The 27,186-nt window shown below is 42.9% G+C and overlaps 1 protein-coding gene across 6 annotated transcripts in view; it reads left to right on the forward strand.

Moving 5' to 3' along the window:
* The first annotated feature begins 5,790 nt into the window (after positions 1-5,790).
* Positions 5,791-27,186, forward strand: part of MGAT5 (alpha-1,6-mannosylglycoprotein 6-beta-N-acetylglucosaminyltransferase) — a 149,193-nt gene continuing 127,797 nt past the window's right edge. For 2 of the 6 annotated variants that reach the window (XM_081342043.1, XM_081342044.1), the window contains exon 1: positions 6,562-7,352. The gene's annotated coding sequence lies outside the window, so the exon portion shown is untranslated. Of the gene's footprint in view, positions 6,346-6,561; positions 7,353-7,410; positions 7,612-27,186 lie in introns of those variants that run through there. The other 4 variants (XM_081342042.1, XM_081342045.1, XM_081342046.1 and 1 more) reach the window with 3 other exon arrangements.

The raw sequence follows: 27,186 nt of genomic DNA on the forward strand, positions 1-27,186 counted from the left end.
TTTGTGACCTTCTGACAAGCAAAGTCAATTGGGAAGCCAGATTTATTTAACCACTAATTTAACAACTGCGGTGATTCACGTAACAAAAGTAACAAGAAAGGTCGTAAAATAGGGCAAAACTCACTTAACAAATGTCTTACTTAACAACAGAAATTTTGGGCTCCATTGTGGTCCTACGTTGAGGACTACCTGTACCAGTCTGCCTGCTCTAATCCTCAAAATAACGCTATCTTGCCATTTAGTTCTTCACAGTTTGGGATTGTTTCCCTGCATAATCTGAACCAACCATTTCAGATCTTGGACATCATATAATAAGCAATCTTTTCAAGACACAGTTGAAAAATAGAGAATTTAGCTAATGACTTAATATTGAAGTAATGGGGTTGAATATGTCTCACAAGTTTCCTACGGTATCATTTGCATGGAATAAAAGTGCCACTCATTTCAGTGGCAATGACCAATTAAAATGGTTCATTATTAAAGAGCCATGGTGGTGCAGTGGTTAGAATGCAGTATTGCAGGCTAACCCTGCCCATAGCCTGGAGTTCGATCCTGATAGGGCTCAAGCTTGACTCAGCCTTCTATCCTTCCAAGGTCGGTAAAATGGAGACCCAGGTTGTTAGGGGCATTATGCTGACACAGTAAACCGCTCAGAGAGTGCTGTAAAGCACTATGGAGTGGTATATAAGTCTAAATGCTATTGCTATTAAATGCCCCGCCCCCAGCCAAAAAAAACCACCCCTCTCCTAAGAATTAAACTAACCACCAGATGTCATTGACTTTCCATTGCTCTTCAAAAAATAAATATGCAGCAATCAATTCCATTCATATCTTTGTGTTCCAGCATGAGTTTGCATTCCTATGTTTGGGTTATTTAAATATTATTGTAGGTCAATGGAATAGTATGACAATGAATTCTAAACATTGGTGGAAATACATTCATTCTTCTTTTCTAACAAATGCAAATATTGAAAGTGAAAAGTGAAAGTACTCATCTCCGAAAATGACAGTGTTTTGTACACATACGCATCTCACCCCTGCCCCTGTGGATACACATACACATACAAGAATGACTTCTTCACTATAGTGGGGAAGACCACAAAGTGATTATCTACTTCTTCTTGCACGGTAAATCATACCCCAAATTTTCCTATCAAATACTGAACATATTCTATGGACAATGGGCTTTTATTACAAATATGCTGTTTGATATAATATGATGGTCATACATATCTTTCTGTTTTCTTAACAAATGTATAATTTTATCAATTATTTTCAAATGGTCAAAACAGGAAATTTAAACAAAGGCATTTCCTGCAGACATTTGTAAGCCTCCTTTTCAAATTACTTTTACAATTGAATCCTATATAAGTCTACTCATAAATAAACCTCATTAGTATCCTCTCCCAAGGAAATAAACACTTCGTTAGCTTTGCGATCAAACTCAACCACATTCTCTGAATGTTTTGAACTATAAATCCTGCAGAAATTCTCCTGAAAAACTAGTATTTTATTTATCAAATTTTTAAAATTGCCCATCTACCTCACGGAGGAACACTGTGCACTTCTGTATGTGTGTAGATATACACATACATCAATTAATATGTATTTTAAAAAACCTACTCAACACATTTCAATTTTAGGAATGCAATGAATACACTCGCACATACACATACACACATACTCACACACATGTACATACCACGGATATATAATTTAATTTTAGCTTGCAAAACCACTCTCTAAAATGGAGCATATTTTTGAGACAAAAGGTTTGCACTTTATGATGTTGTAACATCTTGGTAAATAAATTGAGGATTAGACTTAGACATTTTTTGATACCATGTTTTATGACCTTTATTCCAAATAGTAATTTCAGCCATGCTTTGGGTAAAATACTATTTCTTGAAATTAGTCTGAGTGGGGTGAATTATTCTCTGAACCCATTTCTAAAATAGTTTCTAATGTAATTGCATTGATTGATGGAAACATTTATACTTTTAATATGTCACATGCTTTCTTGTAACTAATTCAAAAAATCTTCATATTATGTAGGAGAGAAGTAGAGTTGGCAGGAGGTAGTGTCCATTAATAATGAAATCACAGTCCTAAGGACAATAGGATCAATACTGATAATTTACAGGTTCAAAATGTATGTGTAACCAGGTCAATTGGTCAATATAAATACATATTCTTGAACTTTCTATTTTAAAAATATCCACTTTACATCTTTTCTGTAATTTTTCTTGTGATTTTTGTATCTTAGGTACTGTCTCTAGAAAGTTCCCCTACTGGATTATATCTCTAGTATTAAAAAAAGATGATATATTGCTAGATATATAGGGAGTGATTGTGTTAATTGTGAATGTATTTATTTTAAGTACTTGTCCTAGTTCTGATTAATTTTTTTTATCTCCTATTTTTCTGAAGTGTGCCCTTTGGCATATAACGGAAAGGCCAATATAGACTGAGTTTTTAATTTTTTCTTTTCCTGTACTGAGATCCCAATATATCCTTGAACTGCACAAGATAAGTAGAACCTTCTAGAGCAGACATATCAAACTCGCGATGTCACATGATGTCACGTGACGTATTGGAACTTTTTCCCCATTGCCGGCAATGGGGCACGGTTTCCTTGTGACACGTCCGGCCCGTGGGCTGGCAGTTTGACACCCCTGTTCTAGGGCATAGATTAAATCTTTCACAGACAATAGCAGAAACCTCTTGAGAAAGTTTTATAGAAAAAAACATTCAGTTACAGAGGCTAGGGAAATTAACAGTGACCATACTGGTTGAGTTCATATGCCATGCATCTTAAATGTGGTTGGCTGGTTAATGATTCAGTACCTTTTTATACTGATATTCTTTTCAAGCATCTATTTATTAATTACAACCATTTGTATGCCATCTCATCAAAGAATATAGTGTGTCAAGGTATTGATATAATAGCTATCAAGCTTATGTAATGTAAGATGTAAGATGTAATGTAATGATGGGGATGACTCAGCAGGGTCTGTGTCTCTTTAACATCATTTGTATAAAACAGGGGTGCCAAACTTGCAACATCACGACGTGTTGCGACATATCGTGATTTCTTTGTCATTGCCGGCAATCGGGTGGGTGCGGTTTCACTATGATGCATGTGGCCTGTGGGCCAGCAGTTTCACATCCCTGGTATAAAGAGAAGGCTCTGTTGATGTGTTCTCTCTTTTCTGCTTCCTGCTGCAATTGTGGTTTGTTGGATCCTGCTGTATTAGCACGTGTATGTATATTGTTCCTGGTGTATGATATTGTAGATAGTGTAAGATAAACCATTTAATACAAACCAGTTTACTGTGTTTACTCCTCGGTTATCTCAGCACAATAAGACTGTGCATGCTCTGACATAGTGGCTTAAATTTCAGTTTTCAACCAACCACAATCCAAACAGCTGTTTCCAGCTACGATAGGGCCATTTGTCTCAAGAGTTGCACGTATGAGTCAGCACCATCTTAGTGTCAAAGGAAAGGAAAAGTTTTTCCAGAGTGAGGGGGATGAAATGTGGCAACATGCCCCGGCCATCTCACCACAGGCAACTTGTCTTGGTTGACTTGTCCCAGTCAACTTGCTGCAGGACAATTTGCCACAGCCAACTCACCACAGGACAGCTTGCTGCAGGACAATTCAACACAGGATAACTCAAGACAGGGACAAGTAGAATTGCAGCTCACTCCACCCTTGAGGACTTCTAACCTGAGATGGTTCAAACCTAAAGCAAGACAAGGCCCACTGCACTTCACTTCTTGAGTTATCCCACGTTGAATTGCCCTGCTGCAAATTGTCCTGGGGTAAGTTGGCCAGGGCAAATTGTCCTGGGGCAAGTTGGCCAGGATGAGATGACCAGGGAGAGTCGACTGGGGAAAGTTGGCACTGTGAGTTGTCTTAGAACCCAAGGGGGCTGCCTCTGGGTCCCTTCCTTTCAATATCTTACAGCAGGGCTTTTCAACCTTTTCACCCATTGTACCACTTTTAGGATATGGCAACATCCGAGTACCACCAGTCGCCTAGCTCCAGCCATCTCTCGCTTAGGCTTATGCAGTGCTGCCACTGGTTCAGCTCATTCCCCTCCCCCACTACCACTTTTCTAGGATGGTCGTGTACCACCTGCCAGGTGCCAATGTACCACAGGTGGTACCCGTACCACTGGTTGAAAAGCCCTGTCTTAGGGTGTGGGAGAATCCTCAGCATATCTTATCAGTCACATGAGCAGGTTCTACTTACAGCAAACAAGTAAGGATCTGCGTCATGAACACTTTTAAAGGTTGGAACTACAAACTAACTGGCAACCAATGCAGTTCACAAAATCATAGTCTCATAGTTGCGGCCCTATCTAGACCGGGATGCCTTGATACGGTCACTCATGCACTCGTGACCTCTCGTTTAGATTACTGCAACGCTCTCTACATGGGGCTGCCCTTGAGGACTACTCGGAGGCTCCAACTGGTACAGAATGCAGCCGCAAGAGTTGTGTTGGGAGTTTCCCGATACTCCCATGTTACACCTCTGCTTCGCGAGCTGCATTGGCTCCCAGTTGTCTTCCGGGTGAGATTCAAGGTGCTGGTAATGACCTACAAAGCCCTACATGGCAAGGGTCCGGAATACCTTAGGGAGCACCTGCGGCCGGCATCAACATCCCTCCGCCCAGTGCGCTCCCACAGAGAGGGCCTCCTCAGGGTGCCACCGGTCAAAGAATGTCGACTGGTGGCCCCCGGGGGGAGGGCGTTCTCTGTGGGCGCGCCGGATGTGGAACCGTCTTCCGGTTGAGCTCCGGATGGCGCCCGACCTTCGCTCCTTCCGGCGCGATCTAAAGACCTACTTGTTCGAACAAGCCGGCCTGGCCTGATGGGTGATGGGTTTGGATTTTATTGTTGTTTAATGTATTTTAACTTATTGCTGTAGTTTTTGGGTATCTTGTTTAATCTCTTTTAATTTTTGTATTCTTGTTTTTAACATGTATTGCCCTGTTCACCGCCCTGAGTCCTTCGGGAGAAGGGCGGTATACAAATAAAATTAATAATAATAATAAATAGTGACTATGGGCAGTGTACAAATCCTCCTCCCTAAGGGGAAGTGCCATCGATGCAGAGATGAAATGGAAGCTAAGATGGAACCAGAGAACTTCTGGACAAGTGACAATCTTATATTGTTGGGATTCAATATAATTCTGACCTTTCTATCCAGTTATTCACAGCTTCTGGACATTGGACCAAGTCTTACATCATCTCTCCTGCTCTGGAAATACAGCATGCCAATAAACCCTCATCTGAAACCAATTGATGAGTCCTCCTAACAGTTTAATGACAACATTTAAGTAACTAATTCAACCATTAGTGTATGTGCACACTCCAGAAGTTTCTAGTTAGGAAAGAGTAATGTAGCAGTAGTAACGTACCACAGAATATATGTAGAAATCTATACAGAGTTCTGAAGCTAATGCGGGAATGGGAGAGAACAGGAACCTAATCAGGGTTAATTGTGACAACTGACAGCGTGCTTGTGTGACACACTGAACCAAGAAGTAGCTAGCCTCATTTCAGCCCAGTATGCTGACCAAATTCAGCCAATGTGACTTGTTCTGTATTTTATGCAAACCCAGAAAACCGGGTTAACACAGAATATCACGGTGACTAATTGCTGTAGTCAACGTGAAGAGATACAATCCAGTTTCTTCACAAGGTGATTTGTCGCTTCAGGTTGTGGCCAAGCAGATAAAGCTGTTATCTGAGCGCCCTTGGCGTTTTTTCTGGGGGTTTAGTGATGGCGGCGGCCAGCTGCACTGCATGATAATCGCCGAACCTCGGATCCATTTCCACGGCTTTTCCAAGCACGCTTTTCACCAACTTCGCTACGTTTTAATCGTGACCAAGGCAGAGAGTCGATTCCGCACGGTCTTTCCCGCCTGCATTTTCGAAGGTTTGTCCGTTTTACTTCTCGCTTTTTATCTCGCTTCCTTTTTTTTCTTTTCTTCTTCCAAGGTGGGAAACTCTGCAGTGCAGGAGCGGCTCATTTCATGGCATCGGCTTCGGGATCGCGTCTATAGCATCTTAGGGAGGAAACAAGAGCTGCTTCTCTCTCTCTCTCTCTTCCCGGCAAATGGATGTCTTCAACGCTTGAGAAACCCGAGCGGTTAGGAGCAAGCATATGTTTTGCACGTTGCCTGCCGGGCGACGGGACTCGAGAATGCAGACGCTTCCTGCTCAGGCAACCCGGCGATAAAACGGTTTTAACTCTCTCCTGCCCCTCTCTGGGATCTTTCCGACTGCACTCCGGAGAACGGGCGACGTGCTGCCGCTCTCGGCCTTTTAGGTTCGTTTTGTGTTTTTTTCCCCGTCCAGGCCGGTCACATGCCGCCTCAAGCGACGTCCGAGAGACTTCGCCCGCCAGCTTTCGCCGAGAGCGAGTCCTCCTAGGCCGGGGAAGGAAGCACTTCACGCGCTACACTTTACAGTCGTTTATTTATTACTACCATCACCAACTCCTCCCTCCCCTCTCTCCCCCCCCCTTTTGCAGCGTTGAGGTATTGGTCGTTCCCGCTGACGGTGGGTAGTTTGCAGACGCTCCCTTAGCTCCAGCGAGGCTTTTTTTTTCTTTTTTTTTTTTGGTACACTCCCGGGCGGGCAAGGCGGCTGGCAGACGCTGGCTGCTCGGCCGGGACTCCCTCGCGCCGCAGTCGGAAGAGCGCGGCGCCTGGGAAGGAACGCCGCGTCCGCCTCGCTTCTCCGGGGTTCCGCTGCGGCAGCTGGCTGAGCTCGGCCCTCAGCGCCGCCGCAAGCAAGCAAGCAAGCGCCGCTCCTGCGCTGCTCCATGTCCGGCCTCCCCGCCACTTCGGCGGCGGCCGCGGCGGGGGGGCAAGCCCCGGCCCCGCTTAGCGAGAGCAAGAGAGCGCCAAGATGGAATAAGGAGAAAAGGGGGGAGGGCGCCTCGCCGGCTACGCCAGGGAAGCTGGTAAGCAGCTTTGCTTTCTCTCTCTCTCCGCGCGCCCTGTTTTCCGAGCGGGAGCAGCATCCGCGAGCCCCGCCAGGAGGCGGAGGCGGCGGCGGCGGCGGAGCTCGCGCCGTGTGAGGGCCCGCGGTCTTGGCGCCTGTGGGGAGGAGGGAGCTGCTGACTCCTCCCACTTTCCCTCCCTCCCGGTTCTCGAGCCGCCGCCGCCGCTGCTCTTCCCCTGCCCGCCCCCGTGGTGCGCGCTCCGGCTGCGGTCTGCTGGCGGCGTGCTGGGTCGTTTGGTCGGTCGCAATGGAAAACCCAGCCGTTTCCTTTTCCTCGCCCACATTGACGAGCGAGCGCCTTTTTCTCTCGGGAAAACCCTGGAATAGGTAGGTTACTCCTTCGCTGGTCGCCCGCCTGCATGCGTTTGCCTGCCGGGCGGGGAGCGGCGTGCCTTCCTTCCTTCCTTCCTTCCTTCCTTCTTTCTTTCTCCGTTTACCTCGCTTTCCTCGGAGAAGCGGGCAAACGACCTGCTTTGTCCCTCGGCTTTTACGGGACACTTTTCCAAAGTCGTTCTGGTTTTTTGACGGGACCGCTGGAGGCGAGGCGCTTCTCCTCGCTCACCTGCTGCTTTGTCTTTCTCCTCCGGTGAGCAAAGAGGACCTCGGTCCTTTCCGTGTGTGTGTGTGTGTGTTTGTGTGTGTGTGTGAGAGAGAGAGATTTGGTGATGTGGTTGAGGCAAGAAAGGCGTTATTTTACCTTTGCACGAAAGTGTTTTTCCCCCCTTGCTTCTCGGCCACAGATACAAAGCTGGTTACCACACCTGCTTTATTTTTTTCTCATTTTTCTCGAATTATTTTTTTTTTTAAAAAGGTGGTGCTTTTCCCCCGCTTTGGAGAGAGAGGTTGCTCATCCTCCGTGGTAATCACCATTTGTTGTCGGGTCTCCCATTGCTTGCTAAAGTCGCCGCTTAGCTTGTTTTAAGAGGATCCAGGAATCAATGTGATAGTCTTGCAGGTCGCGTCTCAGTTGTTGAACGGATCAGGAGGCGCCTCTATGCCTATTGCTTGCAGACGACCTTTAGTGTCATGTTAGGGCTGTTTTTCTCCAGCCTTTATTTTTGCAGACAGCTGTTAACTTTATTCCCTCTGAAAGGAAAGGAGCTTTTCTCTATCCCATTAGCAATTTTTTTCCCCTTATCCTCATTTTAGAGGATAATAACACCCTTTTAAGGGGCTAGCCTACAACGCTGTGGATAGCCTTGGAGTAAATAGAAGAAACGAGGACATCAACAACAAAACTACTTGTTGGCCTTCCCTATATATACCATACCCCATTTTTCTTTGGCCTTTCTTTGTTATGTGCTGCTTCCATGAGATAGTTCAGGCCATGTAGTACTTTCCTTTCCTGGTGGTAGTGGTAGGATATTGAGTTTTGGGGCTAAAGTATTAGTATTGAAAATGTGAGCAGAAATGTTGTAACTGGTGTTTGTGCTTTGAGGACCTCTGTTGACTGACCAGTGTAGTCTCATTGCTAATATTACTATGGGGAGTAGCATATTAGGAAAATGCAGCAATACAGCAATGTTGACATGTCAGTGTTGCATTTACATTTCATGATATTTCAATCAATCACTGATCAAATAGAAGCATTAAAAGATGGTAGTGCTAAGAAATAAAAAATAAAAGACAGACATAATAATATATTGCAGTTGGTGGTAGATTTGCCTAATTTTTAGTTTGCCTAATTTAATATACAACATAGCAGTATTTGGCCATAGAGTAACTACTTCGTACCGATCTGATAACAGTAATTGCACATAAAAAAAGATCTGTGTTTCCTGGATAATTTACTAGGTAAAGTGTTATAAATTGAGTCCATAAGTTCTTATAGAAGATGCAGTATAGCAGGACGTGAGCTATAGTTTCATGTTATTATTAGCCCGTCAGGCTTGATAAATAATGTGACTGGTACCACATAAAAGAGTTTTCATGATGTGGTTTTCTTGATGTGGCTAATACTTATGCTAAAAATGGAGAGGATGGAGTCTTTTGATCAAAATTCCCAGGCCTGGTTTCGCATGCTGCCATTTTTTGCATTATTAATACAAATAATACATTTGTATGGAATTTCAAAAGAAGAAAGATGTAATCTGCAGAGAAATTAGGTCTCATGCAGAAAAAAATGGCAGTAAAACTATGTAAGAAGGGCAAATGTACTTACAGTAAGTAATAATCAGGTATAATGAGGTTATTACCATGGACAAAGATTGCCAAAGATTTATTGTGGTTACATACGAAATGATATACAGGTGTGTCCCGCATTTTCATTTGCTTGGGCTGCACTGAATGAAGAGGAATTGTATATATAAAATATTTACTCTGTGTGTGTGTGTGTGTGTGTGTGTGTGTGTGTGTAGTGTAGACACACACCTCCAGACACACACCTGTAGTGAAGACAACCACGCCTCCACCCAGTCGGATGACACCCCCACCCAATCAGAAAGCAGCCACGCCTCCACCCAGTCGGAACACAGCCCCACCGGCAGTTGGAAGGAAAGGAACAGACAGACCACGCATTGCTCCTGAAAGCAGCAGGAGGAATACTCCGGCCTGATGATGACGGATGGGATTTCGTCGAAACGTCGCCACAACTTTCTGAAGATGAAAGGGACGCGGGAAGAAACCCGAGACTCTAGACCTACACATACAGACACCTACGAAAACAAATATATATATATATGTGTGTGTGTGTGTGTGTGTGTGTGTGTGTGTGAGAGAGAGAGAGAGAAAGGTAAAGGTTCCCCCGCACATGCGTGCTAGTCGTTTCCGACTCTAGAGGCCGGTGCTCATCTCCGTTTCAAAGCCGAAGAGCCAGCGCTTGTCCAAGGACGTCTCTGGTCATGTGGCCGGCATGACTAGATGCCAAAGGCGCATGGAATGCTGTTACCTTCCCACCGTAGTGGTCCCTATTTTTCTACTTGCATTTTTACATGCTTTTGAACTGCTAGGTTGGCAGAAGCTGGGACGAGTAACAGGCGCTCACTGCTACGCGGCACTTGGGATTTGACCCACCAAACTGAATAAACTTCCTTTATTTGTGGGGGGAGTCTTGTGGGGCCTCATTACTAGTTGTCCAGGCCACATGCTGCACATAGGCAACAGGTTGAACATGCCTGATGTACAACATGCCTGATGTACGTATGCTGAAATGTTATGTTTTACCATTGAAATCAGGAAGTTTTGTAAGTATTGATAACCTATTTTTACAGAATATGCATTTAAACTTCATTGTAAAGTTGCCCCAAAGTCCTGTTTATAGCATGTTCAAAAATATTTAATGTTAGTTTTTATCAACATGCTACAGTTGATATTACCAAAGGTCTTTGAGCAATTGTCCATTTTGGAATGTATGATGTAGCATATTGATCCAGGCTGATTCTGGTCCCCAGAAGCTGTCTGGGAATTATAGTCCCAGCATATTTGAGATTTAAAAAAAAATCCTACTGATGTCAGCAGGTGTCATGGTCATCTATGACATGTCAAACTCATGACATCATGAGATGTATTGGGACTGTTTTGCCATTGCCGGCAGTGGGGTGGGCGCGGCTTCTGGATGACACTCCTGATCTATGAGAAGCATTAAGTCACTACATACAGTATGGCCTTGTTTGGGCTAAATAATCTTAATATGCATATAGTGTGTATATATAGAACTATGATGGATTTGCCTTTTAAAAATATTTTCAAAATAACAAATGTATAGAAAATGTATATTTTATAAGCACTCGTTATCACACTTAGTTTAATTAGATTCATTTTATATTACAAGTAATCCTTGAGTTATGACCACAACTGAGGCCAAAATTTCTGTTGCTAAGCAAGACACTTGCCCCATTTTATCACCTTGTCACAGTTAAGTCAGTCACCACAGTTAAGTTGTTAACACGGTTGTTAAGTGAATTTGACTTCCCCATTGACTTTGCTTGTCACAAGGTCACAAAAGATTATCACATGGTCTGGGGACACTGCAACCATCATAAATATGAGTCAGTTGCCAAGTGTCCGATTTTGATTACATGACCATGGGAATGCTACAATGGTTGTGTGAGAAATGCTTATAAGTCACTTTTCAATACTGTTGTAACTTTGAACAGTCACTAAATGAACTGTAAGTTGTAAGTTGAGGATTACCTGTATCAACTTATTTATCAAGTATCTAAAAACTTATTCTGAAAACAGAACAAACATCCTGTTGTGCTGCCAGGGTTCAAAATATATATCTATGTTCCAAAGTTATTTTGATTTTATTTGACCACACATTAAACTTCCACTCTTCAGGATACTATGAATGTTATAAATGAGTTGAGCAGTCCTTTTGCTTAAGTTTGATATTGGAAGCTTCTTTACATCCAAAGCTCTCTAGTAACAGAAATGTGGGAGAATTGTCATTCTTCCCCATTTCTTCCTGTTACGAGAGTCTACTCACTTCCTTCCCATTGTAGTGAGTAGGAGGAAAATTATGTACATTAGCACAGATTTTTCTTTATGAATCTGGGTGATATAGTTTTGTTTCTTTGAGTGATGATTGTTTTATAGATACTTGTATAGATACTTATAAGGGACGCGGTGGCTCAGTGGGTTAGGATGCTGAGCTTGTCGATCAGAAGGTCGGCAGTTTGGCGGGTCGAATCCCGAGTGCCGCGTAGCAGAGTGAGCGCCTGTTACTCGTCCCAGCTTCTGCCAACCTAGCAGTTCGAAAGCACGTAAAAATGCAAGTAGAAAAATAGGGACCACTACGGTGGGAAGGTAACAGCGTTCTGTGCGCCTTTGGCGTCTAGTCATGCCGGCCACATGACCACGGAGATGTCCTCGGACAAGCGCTGGCTCTTCGGCTTTGAAACGGAGATGAGCACCGGCCCCTAGAGTCGGAAACGACTAGCACACACGTGCGGGGGAACCTTTACCTTTACCTTTATAGATACTTATTTTTATGGAATTGCTCTTTTAACTTTGTGAAGCTGCCTAGAGTTTTTTGATTTAAGAATATACCGTAGTTGACTTGAGACATTGTTATATCTGGCCATTATTATGTCAATCAACTCTCCTCAGGTTGTACCTGGAGATAAAACGTTTAGGATATTTTGCAGGGTTTGGAAAGAAAGACACAAGATTGAATCTCTTTTGTGGGAAGGATTCAAGATAGGGAGATATGGAACATTCTACGGTGTATGAGATGTCATAATGCTATAGCATGAATCTGTAGAAAGAAATGTTTGGTACTCAAGCCATAATGTTATAATTACAATTCTGTATTTATTTAACTGAAGAAAGCTTAATTGGTCTCAGTGGGTCTTATTTTCTAGTAGATAGCAATAGAATCAACTAGTTATAATAAATATCTTTTCCAGCCTGGATTCCCAAATTCTGTCAATTTGTATACAAATTACTTGCCTGGGGTCTTGGATAACTAGCTAATCTACTTGGGGTATGTGTGTGGAATTAATGGCTTAAGATTAATTTAAATTTTATTTAATTATTTAATTAAGGTTTGTTTTGTTGTGTTCAGACTTTTTTTTAAAAAAAAATTGGGATTGTTCAGTTCAGATGTGCCTTGTAGGCTGCCTAGAGTCATTTTGGTGAGATGGATGTCTTTTAAATTGAGATTCAAGGTGCTGGTGATGACCTATAAAGCCCTAAATGGCATGGGCCCGGATTATCTGAGGGAGCACCTGCTGCCAGTGTCAATTTCCCATTATCCTGTGCGCTCCCACAGGGAGGGCCTCCTCAGGGTACCGCCGGTCAAGGATTGCTGACGGGCGATCCCCAGGGGGGGCGTTCTCTGTGGGCGCGCCTGCCCTATGGAATCAACTGCCAACGGAACTCCGGACTGCCCCCGACCTTCGTTCATTTCGCTGGGACCCAAAAACCTGGCTCTTTGAGCTATCTGGTCTGGACTGAGGGGTTTTAATGTTTTTAAATTGTGATTTTAATTTTTGGGGCTAGACTTAATTTTATTTTATTTTAATTTTATATTGTATTGTTTTTAAATTTTGCCTTGTAAACCGCCCTGAGTCCTTCGGGAGTAGGGCGCAGTATAAACCAAATTAATAAATAAATAATTAATAAATAATTAATGAAGTGAATCTAAAAAGAAAATATAGAGGTAGTCCTCGACTTACAATTCATTTAGTGACTGTTTGAAGTTACAATGGCACTGAAAAATTGACATGACCATTTTTCACACGACCGTTGCAGTGTCCCAGAGTGATCACCTTTTGCAGCCTTCTGATAAGCAGAGTCAATGGGAAAACCAGATTCACTTAACCATATTACTAATTTAACAACTGCAGTGATTCAGTTAACAAATGTGTCAGAAAAGTCATAAAATGGGGCAATACTCACTTAACAAATTTCTTACTTAGCAACATAAATTTTGGGCTATGTTGTGGTCTAATGTCACATTGATATGTGAAGAGTTCGATTAGCTACTGTATTGCTCATGCCTATTATACAGGAATTTTCCAGATTGATAGTTTGCACCTAGACAGACTAGATAAAGGTCAACAATATTCAAGGGGAATCAGACTTTGCCTTTTTTGTGCCTACATAAAGACTCTAGGCTAATTGCCTGCTTGACTCCTCCCCTTGGCTCGCCATTCTCTCACTGGTATCTATACTTTAAGAAGATCAGAATTGTGCAACCCATGGTATTCCTTGTGACACTCCATGGGAGTGAAAGTTGGACTTTAAAGCAGGTTAGGAAGAGCATTGATGCATTGAGCATTGATCCCAAAGGTGCTTTTTCAAAAGGCAACTGGATTTTTAAATTTTTTTTCTTGAAGATGTTTTGCTTCACATCTAAGAAGCATCCTGGCTGAATGTTGGGGAATGGAAAGATTTATAATCCTTGCTGTCATCTGGTTGTTAGCACTTTGAATGTGAGTCATTAGCTCTCTGAGAGTCATTGAAGCCCCTTGGGGTTTATCTGTCCCTTTGGGTCACCTGAATCAGAATGTGGAATCCTGTTGTAAATAGGAGATAATTGGTGGTGTATCCCTCCCCCACGGTTGAGAGAGAGGGCTGTTCAGTTTTAATATTGATGGCCTTTTTTACCCCTCTTTCAAACCATTGGTCCTCTCTGTTCAGAATGTGGACTTCACTGTCTTCAAAAGAGAGACCTTTGTCTTTCAAATGTGTAATATATCTGTAAACAATATTATATAAGTTAAACAAGTTATTCCGGTTATACGGTGTGGGAAAAACAAATCTGACAGGAGAACACGCGGGAACTTTGACAGCTGTCAAAGTTCCCCGCACGGCGCAGGCGCAGCCACTGACAGCTCGCGGCTGTCAAAACACCGAGCCATGCGGAAGCAAGAACTGTCAAGAACAGACGGCGCGGATTGGTCCGGTTGACGCGGCGCCAAAAGGAACGTTCCTGATTGGTCCTCACTGACAGCTGCCGGCTATAAAAGCCGGACGAGTTATTCTGTTTTGCCTTGCTCTAAATAAACCTTTAGTTAAGTAGCCTGTCGTCCCGAGTGGTCCTTCGGCTACTTCACTGGCGACGAAGGTGGGATCGCTCCTGAGCTGAAGTCACGGCCGAGGAAGAGAGTTCCCGGCCAGAGCTGTCACTGGAAGTTTTAACTTCCAACGGAGCGAGACCTAGGACCGGACGACATGGCAAACTTCGGGCGTGTGAGGGAATTCGATACCCGCCATCCCGAGAGATGCCAATCACACCTGGGGCAAGTCGAGGGATTCCTCCTCGTCAGCAAAATCACCGACGACAGAGCAAAGGCCGCCGCTCTCCTATACATCAGCGGACCCCCAGTATACGACGCTGCCGTCGGGCTGTTTAGCCCGGTACCCATCACCGAAGTCTCCTACGCGGACCTGGTGGACCAGCTTAACAAGCATTATATGCCGGCCCGCTCAGAACTGTACTGGCGTGTACAATTCGCCCAGAAGAAACAGCGACCAGACGAACCTGCAAACGATTTCATCGCTGGGGTCAGACACGCCGCGCGGAACTGCTGCTTCCCCGACCTGGAAGACCGCATCAGAGACCAGGTGGTGATCGGGCTGAGGGACGAGCGACTACAGAAGAAACTGACATCTAAACCCGACATGAGCCTGGCAGAATTGACCCGAGAAATTATGGCCTACGAGTATAACCACAAGAAGAAATCGACTACCACGACCCCAGAGAGCCCAGCGACCGTATACCAAGAGAGCGCAACTCTCAGTGACAGCGACGAATCGGTGGACTTCACTGACGGGGAAGCCCTTCAGCGCAGGATGGAACGCCGACAACAGAGGAGAAGCGACACATCGGATCGCCGAAGAACCAGGAACCCCCCTCCACCACCACCGCGTTATGAGCAATGGGCCGCCTGCGCCAGCTGCGGGGGAAATCATGCCCGTGGGAGCTGCCGGTTCAGAAACGCTAAGTGTCACAATTGTGGAAAGACCGGCCACATCAAACCGGTGTGCCGAAGCCGGGGCCGCGACAACGTGAATGATCTGGAGGCCAATTCCCCAGGTAGGCCAGCTACCCGGGCCAACATAGAAAAAACGCCAGGGGCCCTAGTAGAAACAATTGATAAGGTACATAGCCTAAGCTCAAAGGTGAGGATCAGGGTAAAAATTCAGGGAGTCCCCTGCCCCATGGAGGTGGACTCCGGGTCAGCAGTCTCCTTAATTTCATTCAAAACGTATCAGGAGATCTGCCAACAAAGCAAGGGAAAAATCCCTCTGAGGCAAACCCAGGTCCACCTAGCAGATTTCCAAAAAACCCCCATTCCTCTGGAAGGAAGGGCTAGGGTGGCGGTGGAGTACAAAAAATTCAAGGGCCCCCTAGAAGTTCTAGTGACGCCAGGGAACCGCACCAACCTGATAGGGCTGAACTGGTTCAAGCCTCTAGGGATCGCCATTACTGGGGTAAATACAGTCCAATCATCAAGCCTAGAAGCTGTTTGCAACAAGTATGCAGACGTCTTCGATGGCACGTTAGGAAAATACACCGGTCCCCCCATCTCTTTACAATTAAACCCAGCAATCCAACCCATAAAGATAAGAGCTAGGAGAGTACCATTTGCCCTTAAAGAAAAAATAGAAAATGAACTAGAACGCCTCGTAGGTCTCGGGGTGCTCGAACCTACGGAAGGGGGAAGCTGGGAGACCCCAATAGTCACCCCAGTTAAACCTAACGGTGAAATAAGATTATGCGCGGACTATAAGGCGACCCTCAACCTAGCTCTCAGCCCCCATGCTTACCCGGTGCCAGCGGTAAGGGACGTATTTGCTTCCATCCGCTCCGGCGCCATTTTTGCAAAACTCGATCTGACGCAGGCGTATTTGCAACTGCCTGTCACAAATGACACCGCGGAAGCCCAAACAATTGTCACCCACCGCGGTGCCTTTAAAGTAAAAAGGCTTCAATTCGGCATATCGGCAGCCCCGGGTATCTTCCAGGGTATCATGGAGAAAACCCTGAAGGGAATACCCGGGGTCTGCCCCTATTTCGACGATGTTCTCATCGCCGGAGAAAACGAAGCAAACTTAGCTGACAGACTGTCAGCTGTGCTGAGCCGGCTCAGAGAAGCCGGTCTCAAACTTAAACGGGAAAAGTGCTCCATCGGAGTCACATCCACAGAATTCCTAGGGTACAAAATAGACGGCCAAGGCATCCACCCCACCACAGAAAAACTAAGGGCTATTCAAACAGCGCCAAGCCCAAGGAATAAACAAGAACTCCAAGCCTTTTTAGGATTATTAAACTTTTATCACGCTTTCCTTCCCCACAAAGCCACCATTGCGGAGCCTCTGCACAGGCTCCTGGACAAGGGAAATGCCTGGTCTTGGACCAAAACACATGAAAATAGCTTCCAATCATTAAAAAATATTATTTGTAACAGTTCAACGATCACCCTTTTCCGAGAAGACACACCAATATGCATCGCTTGCGATGCATCTCCCTATGGGATTGGGGCAGTGTTAAGTCATCTATACAAGGACGGCACCCAAAGACCCATAGCCTTTTATTCACGCACTCTGTCAAAAGCAGAAAGGAATTACGCACAAATAGACAGAGAAGCCTTAGCAATAGTCGCAGGGGTTAAAAAATTCCATGACTACCTCTATGGGAGACCCTTTACCATATTCACAGATCACAAACCCCTACTAGGAATATTCATGTGGAATAAAGCAACACCACAGATTCTCTCACCGAGAATACTAAGGTGGTCCACCTTCTTATCTGCCTATTCTTTTCAATTAATACATAAACCAGGAAAGGAATTAGGACACGCAGACTGCCTTAGCAGACTGCCAATTCAAAGCAAGGACCCAGACCCAGCCCCAGCTGGACTAATTCTAGCAATCTCTCAACTTCCAGACTGCCCCCTCTCTGCAAAGATTATAGCTAACAACTCAGCTAAAGACAAAATACTCAGCAGAATCCTCAGGTGGGCAACAACAGGTTGGCCAGCACAAAACCCACACCCCCAATTCCAGCCATACTATAACAGAAAAAATGAAATATCTTCACATAGGGGATGCCTTCTATGGGGAAATCGAGTCATAATACCTCATAGGAACATAAATCAAACATTAGACATCTTACACGAAGGACATCCAGGCATTGTCAAGATGAAAGCTATGGCCAGAAGTTATGTCTGGTGGCCTGGCATAGATAAAGAGATAGAAAAATATGTAGGAGGGTGCTACACCTGTCAAGCAACACGAAGCGAGCCACCCCAAGCACCAATTCACAAATGGGAAACTACAAAAAACCCATGGTCACGCATACATTTAGATTTCGCAGGACCTATCCAGGGACAGAGTTTCCTAATTGTAGTGGACAGCTATTCTAAATGGTTAGAAGTCACTCCCCTTAGAAAAACAACGTCAGGAGCCACTATACAGGCCCTAAGGAAAATATTCGCCACACACGGCCTCCCAGACACCATGGTTTCAGACAATGGACCTCAATTCACCTCTCGTGAATTTCAGATGTTCGCTATGAAGAACTGTATTAGGCTGGTCACGTCTGCACCGTTCCACCCATCGACGAACGGGATGGCTGAAATTATGGTGCGCTCCACAAAAGAAGCTTTGAAAAAATTCGTCAAGGGGAACTGGCAGCGGCGACTCAGCCAGTTCCTAATGTCACAACACGCAACTCCATGCACAACAACGGGCAAATCTCCCGCGGAGCTAAGATGGGGGAGGAGACTGATAACGCGGCTCGACAGACTACATCCTGACACATACCCAGAACAAAACGATCACCCCCACCCAAACCGCACACTCAAACCGGGGCAAATGATATGGGCACGGTCATACACAGACAAAAACAAATGGGTCCAAGGGACAGTGCTACAACAAACAGGACCCATTTCTTATCTAATATCCACACAAACTCACGGCAATCTACGCCGCCATATCGATCAACTCAGACCCAGACAACCACCACACAACCCCGAACCCCAACCAGAGGAACACGAACTACAAACCCCCGCAGAAATACTGCCGATACCAAACCAAGAGGAAGAGGGGCAAAGAAACTTACTACCGGCGGAACCAGACATCGCCCCACTTCCACGACGCTCCAACAGGAACCGAAGAGCCCCCACCTACCTAAAGGACTACCAGTGGGCAGGTTCCAACGACCAAGGGGGAGGAAACGCTCCAGGGGAGGGGTAAGGGGTGTAATATATCTGTAAACAATATTATATAAGTTAAACAAGTTATTCCGGTTATACGGTGTGGGAAAAACAAATCTGACAGGAGAACACGCGGGAACTTTGACAGCTGTCAAAGTTCCCCGCACGGCGCAGGCGCAGCCACTGACAGCTCGCGGCTGTCAAAACACCGAGCCATGCGGAAGCAAGAACTGTCAAGAACAGACGGCGCGGATTGGTCCGGTTGACGCGGCACCAAAAGGAACGTTCCTGATTGGTCCTCACTGACAGCTGCCGGCTATAAAAGCCGGACGAGTTATTCTGTTTTGCCTTGCTCTAAATAAACCTTTAGTTAAGTAGCCTGTCGTCCCGAGTGGTCCTTCGGCTACTTCAAAATGCAGATGCATTTCTGAATCCTGTCCTGATGGGTTTGTTCTCCTATGCTGTGCTATGTGTTTGTGAAGTGGTTGTTTTATTTAAACCCCTCAACAACTCTCAGAGAATTACTGACCCACCTTCAAAGTGCTAACAACCAGATGACTGCAAGGAATATAAATCCTTCCATTCCCTAGCATTCAGTCATAACTCAAAATGCTTCTTGGATTTTTTTTATTTTTTTTTATTTTAATTCCATTTATATCCCGCCCTTCTCCGAAGACTCAGGGCGGCTTACAAGCTTAGCAGTAGCCTTCATTCTATGTATATGCCTGCTTATTAGGGCTTTCACACACCCCCAAGCGGCATTATTACAAAGTCAGCTTATTTTACCTACCTCGGAAGGATGGAAGGCTGAGTCAACCTTGAGCCTGGTGGGATGCGAACCTGCACTAATTGCAGGCAGCTGGTGTTACTTAAGGAGGCATTAGCCCACTGCTCCACCAAGGCTCAAGGATGAGAAGTGAAAGACCTTCAAGAAGAGAAAAAAAACATAGAAAGTTCAGTTGCTTTTTGAATAAGCACCTAGCCAACCTAGCAGTTCGAAAGCACGTAAAAATGCAAGTAGAAAAATAGGGACCACTATGGTGGGAAGGTAACAGTGTTCCGTGTGCCTTTGGCGTCTAGTCATGCCGGCCACATGACTACGGAGACGTCCTCGGACAAACGCTGGCTCTTCGGCTTTGAAATGGAGATGAGCACCGGCCCCTAGAGTCGGAAATGACTTGCACGCATGTGCAGGGGAACCTTTACCTTTACCTTTTTACCATGACCTGGATGACTGAGAATCTCCATAGACATTGAGCACTGTTGCTTTTGAACTTTGATGTTGGAGAAGAGCCCTGAAAACACTTTGGGACAGCCAAGAAAACAAACAAATGGGTCATCGAACAAATTATCCACATTTCTTACTTGAGGCAAGATGCAAATTATCCTAATCTGGATACATTATGCAAAGACCCAGCTCTTTGAAAGAGGCTGTAATGTTGGGGAAATGGGAATGGAAGAGAGAAGAAGGAGGATGACCAACTGCAAGGTGAATGGATTCAGTCACAGTAGCAATGAGTGCACCATTGGGAGACTTAAAAGAACAAGTTAGGGATAGAATAAGAGAAAATGTTTTCTTTTCATTTTAATTATTTTTATTAAAGTTTGTTTAGGAAATAGAAATAAAAGAATTAGAAATAAAAATCAAGAAAGATAGAAGAAGAAGAAAGGTGTAAAGGGGAAGAAAGAACAAAAGCTTTTTTAATGCAGTAGAATACAAAAAAACCCTCAGCGATTTCCAAGTAAAAACAAAATCAGATTGATTCTTATGTTTAATTACAACAGTCAGTGTTGCCATCAAGGCCAGCTCCGTTACCTTCATGATCTATTTTTCCATAGGGGAATTAGTGTGTCTTTCCATCTCGTTGCATGTAAGATTCTTGCTACTGTCAATATATATAGCAGACGTGTCAAACACAAGGCCCGGGGGCCAGATCCGGCCCGCAAAGTGGTTTCATGTGGCCCGTGAAGCCATCCTGGAAACAGTGAGGGAACGGCCCCCACTGCCTTGGCCCTGGCCCAGAGACCCTCCTTCTGCCAGAGACCCCCAGATCTGTCCCACTCCTGCCCAGGCCCCCATAGGCACCCTTGATGCGAACGATGTAGAGCTGGCCACGCCCACCCAGTAGGCCATACACACTCTAGTTACGCCCACCCAGTAGGCCACGCCCACCCAGGCCACACCCACCCGGCCCACTGAAGGCAACTGCAATGCTGATGCGGCCCTCAATGAAATTGAGTTTGACACCCCTGATATATAGTAACAAAGTTCCAAATTTTCTTTCAAATTCTTTCTCAATCAAACATAAATGGGAAATTACTAGTTTCAATTTTATACTTATTTTAAAAATATATTAAGAATCATCTGAATTAAGATAAAAATGTGATTCCAATATTTCTTTGTTTCATCAAAGTTCACCAGAAATGATAAAAACTATATTTTTTACAGTTGTATTTCCAGCATACATTTGAAACTTCTTTATATGTGTGGGAAGTCAGCTCCCCAAAGAAGGAAATATTAAAAGGGCAGAAAAAATGTATTTCCTCAAAGGATCTTGAAGAGGCAGGAAAACGTGCCCAGTTTTTCTTAATAGCCCCAGTCTCCCTCCCCCAAGCAGAAACCAGTTCTGTACAAATGCAGATTTAAATCCAGGAAGGTTGCAGGCCCCCAGCTGGGAGATTAAGAAGATAAAGACTTCCATATAAATTGGTTTAATAAATGAATACATTGATTAGTGAGGGAAGTATGTGAAACATATTCACCTAATAAATAAATATGCAAGTCTTTTGGTTTCAGCAGTAGTGTTTTTTAGAAGAAAAAAATCCTTTAATTTAGTTCTCATTAAATTAAATGTTAAAAATAAGTTAGATACGTTCTAGAAAATTTTAATAAGCGTGATACTGGCTTTTATCCATCAAGCATGATCACATAAAAAGGTAAAGGTTCCCCCGCACATGTTTGTGCTAGTCGTTTCCGATTCTAGGGGCCGGTGCTCCGTTTCAAAGCCGAAGAGCCAGCGCTTGTCCGAGGACGTCTCCGTGGTCATGTGGCCGGCATGACTAGACGCCAAAGGCGCACGGAATGCTGTTACCTTCCCACTGTAGTGGTCCCTATTTTTCTACTTGCATTTTTACGTGCTTTCGAACTGCTAGGTTGGCAGAAGCTGGGACGAGTAACAGGCGCTCACTGTTACGCGGCACTTGGGATTCAACCCGCCAAACTGCCGACCATCTGATCGACAAGCTCAGCGTCCTAACCCACTGAGCCACCGCGTCCCTCTATGATCACATATGTTGATACAAATTAATAAAGAGATTTCATTTCCTATTTAATAAATAATAAATATCTATGCACTTTCCTTATGAGATCCATGCATAATTTGTTACTTAGAACAAACTTTATAGATCCAAAGGAATATTTGGGAATTTGAAACCATTGTTCTTTTCTTCTGAAGGGAAGAAAAATCTCTTCAATTATGTAGGAAAGCTTTGTACATTTCTTCTCTGATATTTCTTCCTACTTTGGGGAGGCCTAATAATTAACAGGCAGTGAAAAGCAACCTTCCTTGTTGGTTAATTTCCATGCATGCCGAGTCTATGGTTGCAGCCTCTTTAAGCCTTTCCCTTCTTGCTATGATTTACACAGGCTTCATTTAAAACTTCCAGTAGAAGTACTTGATTTCATTTTGATGTGACTCTTACATTTGCTGATCATAGAATTACTAAATCAGTTTTAAGTAATGTAATTATAAATATATTAATTTGGTGGCTGTGAATCTTTAATGGTACTTGGACACTAAGCAAAAGAGACCATGGCTTGATGTACATTATGAATAGGATCAGACAAGATATTGTTGATAATAATTGACTCATAAAATGCTATTTTTATTTGTCGGCTATGATTTTTAGGGAAACCTTCAGCTTTACACATGGTAACAACTGGTTTATATAATAGAAACTTCTGGTATATTAGAAACATATTCAGCAATACGGAAACTTTCCATTTCAGTATTGCTTAGTAACATGTATGAAATGTAACTACATAATTGACCAAATATATTTGACAGCTAGACAGGAAATTGGGTTGTGGTAGCACAGTGATGAAGAATTAACAAAATGACTGAGCGTTTACTTAATATCCTCATTTGTTTCCTGAAAACTGAGCCCATTAAAAATTGATGTAAGAAAAACAGGTTCATGGATTTTAGGCTTCATTTTTTTTAACCTTCCTGTTTCCTATATTGTATATTTTTGAATATACAATTCAAGAAAGCCACTGTTCTTATAATGACTAATTGAGATGTGTGCAAACAGAAGGAAAATGTGTTGTATCTCCTCGTGCAGTTAACAGTGATGGTAAATATACATTTGACATAGTTTCCTGCTATTTTCTCTGATTATCACAGATGGTTTGCCAGTTAAGGTAATTTCATTATTGTATGTCAAGCAATAGGTAAGTAGAGAGGGAATATTCTTTTCTCTCTTTTAGTCATATCTCTGGCTTGCTATTATTAAATCTGTCTAATTCCTTGTAACATCTGTTTCCTATCTATCAAAAAAGCAATATTTTGATAGCTTGCAAATAAATTTGCAGATTATTTCAGTGACTATTGTTGTTAGCTGTGAAGTCGTGTCTGACCCAGCGTGACCCCATGGACAACGTTCCTCCAGGCCTTCCTGTCCTGTACCATCTTCTGGAGTCCATTTAAGCTCACACCTACTGCTTCAGTGACTCTATCCAGCCACCTCATTCTCTGTTGTCCCTTTCTTCTCTTGCCCTCAATCTTTCCCAGCATTAGTCTCTTCTCCAGTGAGTCCTTCCTTCTCATTATGTGGCCAAAGTATTTGAGTTTCAGCTTCAGGATCTGGCCTTCTAAAGAGCAGTCAGGGTTGATATCCTCTAGGATTGACCGATTTGATTCCCTTGCAGTCCAAGGGACTCACAGGAGTCTTCTCCAGCACCATAGTTCAAAGGCTTCAATTCTTTGGTGCTCAGCCTTTCTTATGGTCCAACTTTCACAGCCATACATTGCAACTGGGAAGACCATAGCCTTGACTATACGCGCTTTTGTTGGCAGGGTGATGTCTCTGCTTTTTAGTGTGCTGTCTAGATTTGCTATGGCTTTCCTCCCTAGGAGCAAGCGTCTTTTAATTTCTTGGCTGCAGTCCCTGTCTGCGGTGATCTTGGAGCCTAGGAAAATAAAATCTGTCACTACCTCCATTTCTTCCCCATCTATTTCCCAGGAATTGAGAGGGCTGGATGCCATGATCTTGGTTTTCTTAATGTTAAGTTTCAATTCACTGACTATAGTTAGTCCATTAAAGAGTACATTAATTTAGAATTTCCTGACGTTATTTTAGTAGCATGATATTTTGCTTGTGTTTTGGAGAAATAAGCTGGCCAAAATGCTTATCTGTTGGTATATAATAATGGTAGCCTTTTGTAATATAGATACTATATTTTGAATTCCTGAATTCTCACCAGTGGCCATGCTGACTGGGAAATTCTGGGATTTGAATTTCGCTGTCAAGATTGGGAAAGGCTCTGTTTTGAATAGACCAAGGTTCATCTTGTTTGTCATTCAGCTCTTAATTGTAGGCCAGAGATTTCCAAATTATAGTATTTGGAACACTCTGGATATTCCTCATTTCTTTGAAGCCTATTTAGTCAGAAAAATTCTCCCGTGGAGAGACTTTTTGCCACAGTATGTTGAAAGAGAAATGAGTTACATATTTTACCCAATCTATCTAAAATTTGTACTGTACGTTGAACTGTGTACTATCTGAAGTAGCCTTTCAGAGATACTTCTCTCTTGGTATACTGAGCTTGGCTGGTGAATTAATAGATAATTTAAATTGTTTCTACTAAGAATGGTACAGATTTCTGTATTTGGGGCTTATGGTTACCAAAATTAAAGCAAGCAATACATCATAGAGCTCAGACAGACAGAGCTGACAAGGAGTGAAGCTGGTTTCCCTCTGAAGCTGATTGAGAAGGAAAAGCAGATTTGCCAATTCACTGCCTTTTATCCAGTATTCTGTGTTTGTGTTGTGTTTGTTTATTCATTCATTCATTTTCTATAGCCACCCAACTCAACCAAGTGACTCTGGGTAGCTTACAGTTCTAAAATGATAAAACTATTAAAACTATTTAAAAACATTAAAACAATAAAACTAGCCACAAAATAAATAAGTACAAACAGGAGCTGTGATGATTATTAATAAGCTAATAGTAAAGCCTAGTAACCAGGTTTTAAACGTGTTCCAAGCCCCATGCCCCAATACATGGCCATATTTTTAAAGCCTTGCAAAAAACAAACAGGGTTGGGGCCATTCTAATCTCTTGAGGGGAGAATATTTTGCTACAGCAAAAATGATTGCCTTTTTCTGCTGTAAATGTATAGTGTTTTTTTTTAATCTACAAAACTACTCTGCGAATAAGTCACAGTGTCATGGACCAAGCAAATTAGCACTGCTAATATGTCTATTTATATGCAGAACATATAATACTTTCATAGTTATTTAAAGTTACAGTATAACATTCTAAATTTGAAGCTAATAAATAGTTAACTGGTTGTTTTTCTGTTTATCTTTGTTCTCTGTGGCAAGTGTTTGGTTGACTTCATTATTGGCAACTCTAGGGAAAGCTTGAAAAAATTGATATAAACACCCTACCTACACCTTTAATAATATTTATTTTATTATTCTAAAGCACTTTTCTTAAACTGGAAATCTCCAGATAATCTCGTCTCTGATATTGACTGCCAGTTTTCCTAAAAGGTAAATGATAGAGAAGAGAGGCGTGGTCCTAATTCATTTAGTAGCATTCAGTTTCCTGTTGCTTTAACATGAAGAGAGTGCTAACTATAAGGTTACATGCAGAGCTGCCAGTTATGGTGCCAAAAGGGAATTTTTGGTGTTTAAATTCCAGCTGGATGCTTTGTCCTGGAGGATTCCCTTAAGAAGTCAAAAATTGAAACATCATTTAGGAATGGCAAAATAGGTATCTCAATGTACATGATTCCACCATGGAACTTTTTATAATTTATTTAGTTGTGTTCATTGGCAGGAGAATCAAATGGCAACGAGCTGTTCTTTCAGTATGCTGGGCATTTGCAGTAAACCAGAATTCTTCAAAATGTTGGCTTAGCATGGCTTGCAAATACAGCAAACTAAAATATTAAGAGTTTTCGTTGAATACACAGTTTGCATATATTTAGGACTTGCAGCATAATCAAACATGGTTATAAATGACGCTGAGCCTTGATTTAGTTAGCTCTTTTTTCTATACTGATAATATAGGCTTTTTGACTGGCTACTATTATTATTAGATTTATATCATACAACTCAAGGCAGTGTGTATAATATTCTCATCATCTATTTTCTTTATAACAGTAACTGTGATTTTAGTTGTAAGAGAGTGACTGGCTCCAAATCAGCATAATTTTAGTTTTTTCCCCCCTTTCACTATTTTTTTATTTTTATTTTTACATAGCCAGTTTGGTTAAATCAACAGGCTAGAAATCGGGAGACTATGAGTTCTAGTCTCATCTTACCCATGAAGGCCAGCTGGGTATCCTTGGGCCAATTCCTCTCTCTTAGCCCAATTCAGCCTTATTAATTAGGATTGGTTTTGCATTTTATAAATAAATAAATAAAATTTTAAATTCTGTGTTTTGTTTTAAATGGCTCTCCTCGAGATCTGATTTTATCCTTGTGGCTGTTTGTAAATACATCAGCCATGGTATATTTGAGCCTTCAGTAAGTAGTGGTTTTAGTCTATTTGTAGAATCTGAACTATATCTCCATATGTAATTACATTTTTCTTGCTGTAGTTATCTTTGACATGAAAAACATTTGAAGGAGAAGCTAGAGGTAAATTGTTAGGCTTACTTATTACCTTTACAAAATTCCATACTTTTACAAAAAATGTGTAATAATGTGTCCCCTTAATTTTTCCCCCCTCCTGTATAACTCTCTAACATAAGTAAAGGATCTATGAAATCCATTGGCTAAGCCAGCTTCTAAAATTGTCATTCTGCTATTTGGAAATTTTATCTACTTGTTATTGTGACAGGCAGCTTGTTCTATGATATTATTTAAAATTTGGAAAGATGAGGCCACTACTCTCTTTGTACAATGTTTTGTTTGGCCCTTTTTCAGCTCCATATGAATTTGCAGGTAGACCTTGCTTAACAACGGTGATTGGGGCTGGAATTTTCATTACTAACCAAAGCGTTCATAAAGTGTAATGTCATTTGATTACATTTCTTAGCAGCGGCAATCTGGCAGTCCCCGTTGTTATTGTTAAATGAGAATCCCTGATTAGTATTAACATTTATCTCACATGTGTGTGACTTTTGATATCCTGCTGTCTTCCAACAGGCAAAGTCAATGGGGAAGTTGGTAGGAAGTCACAAGTCTCAGGTAGCTCACAAGCAGATGGTGTGAATATTATAGAGACATCTGGGCAGCATCTGAGCAGGGGAAGGGTGCTGCTGCACAGGCAGGAGTGTGCTGATGTGTGAGCATGGCGAGGTGGGTGGGCATGC

Source organism: Vipera berus, assembly GCF_964194415.1.
Source record: "Vipera berus genome assembly, chromosome: 1".
Taxonomy (NCBI): domain Eukaryota; kingdom Metazoa; phylum Chordata; class Lepidosauria; order Squamata; family Viperidae; genus Vipera; species Vipera berus.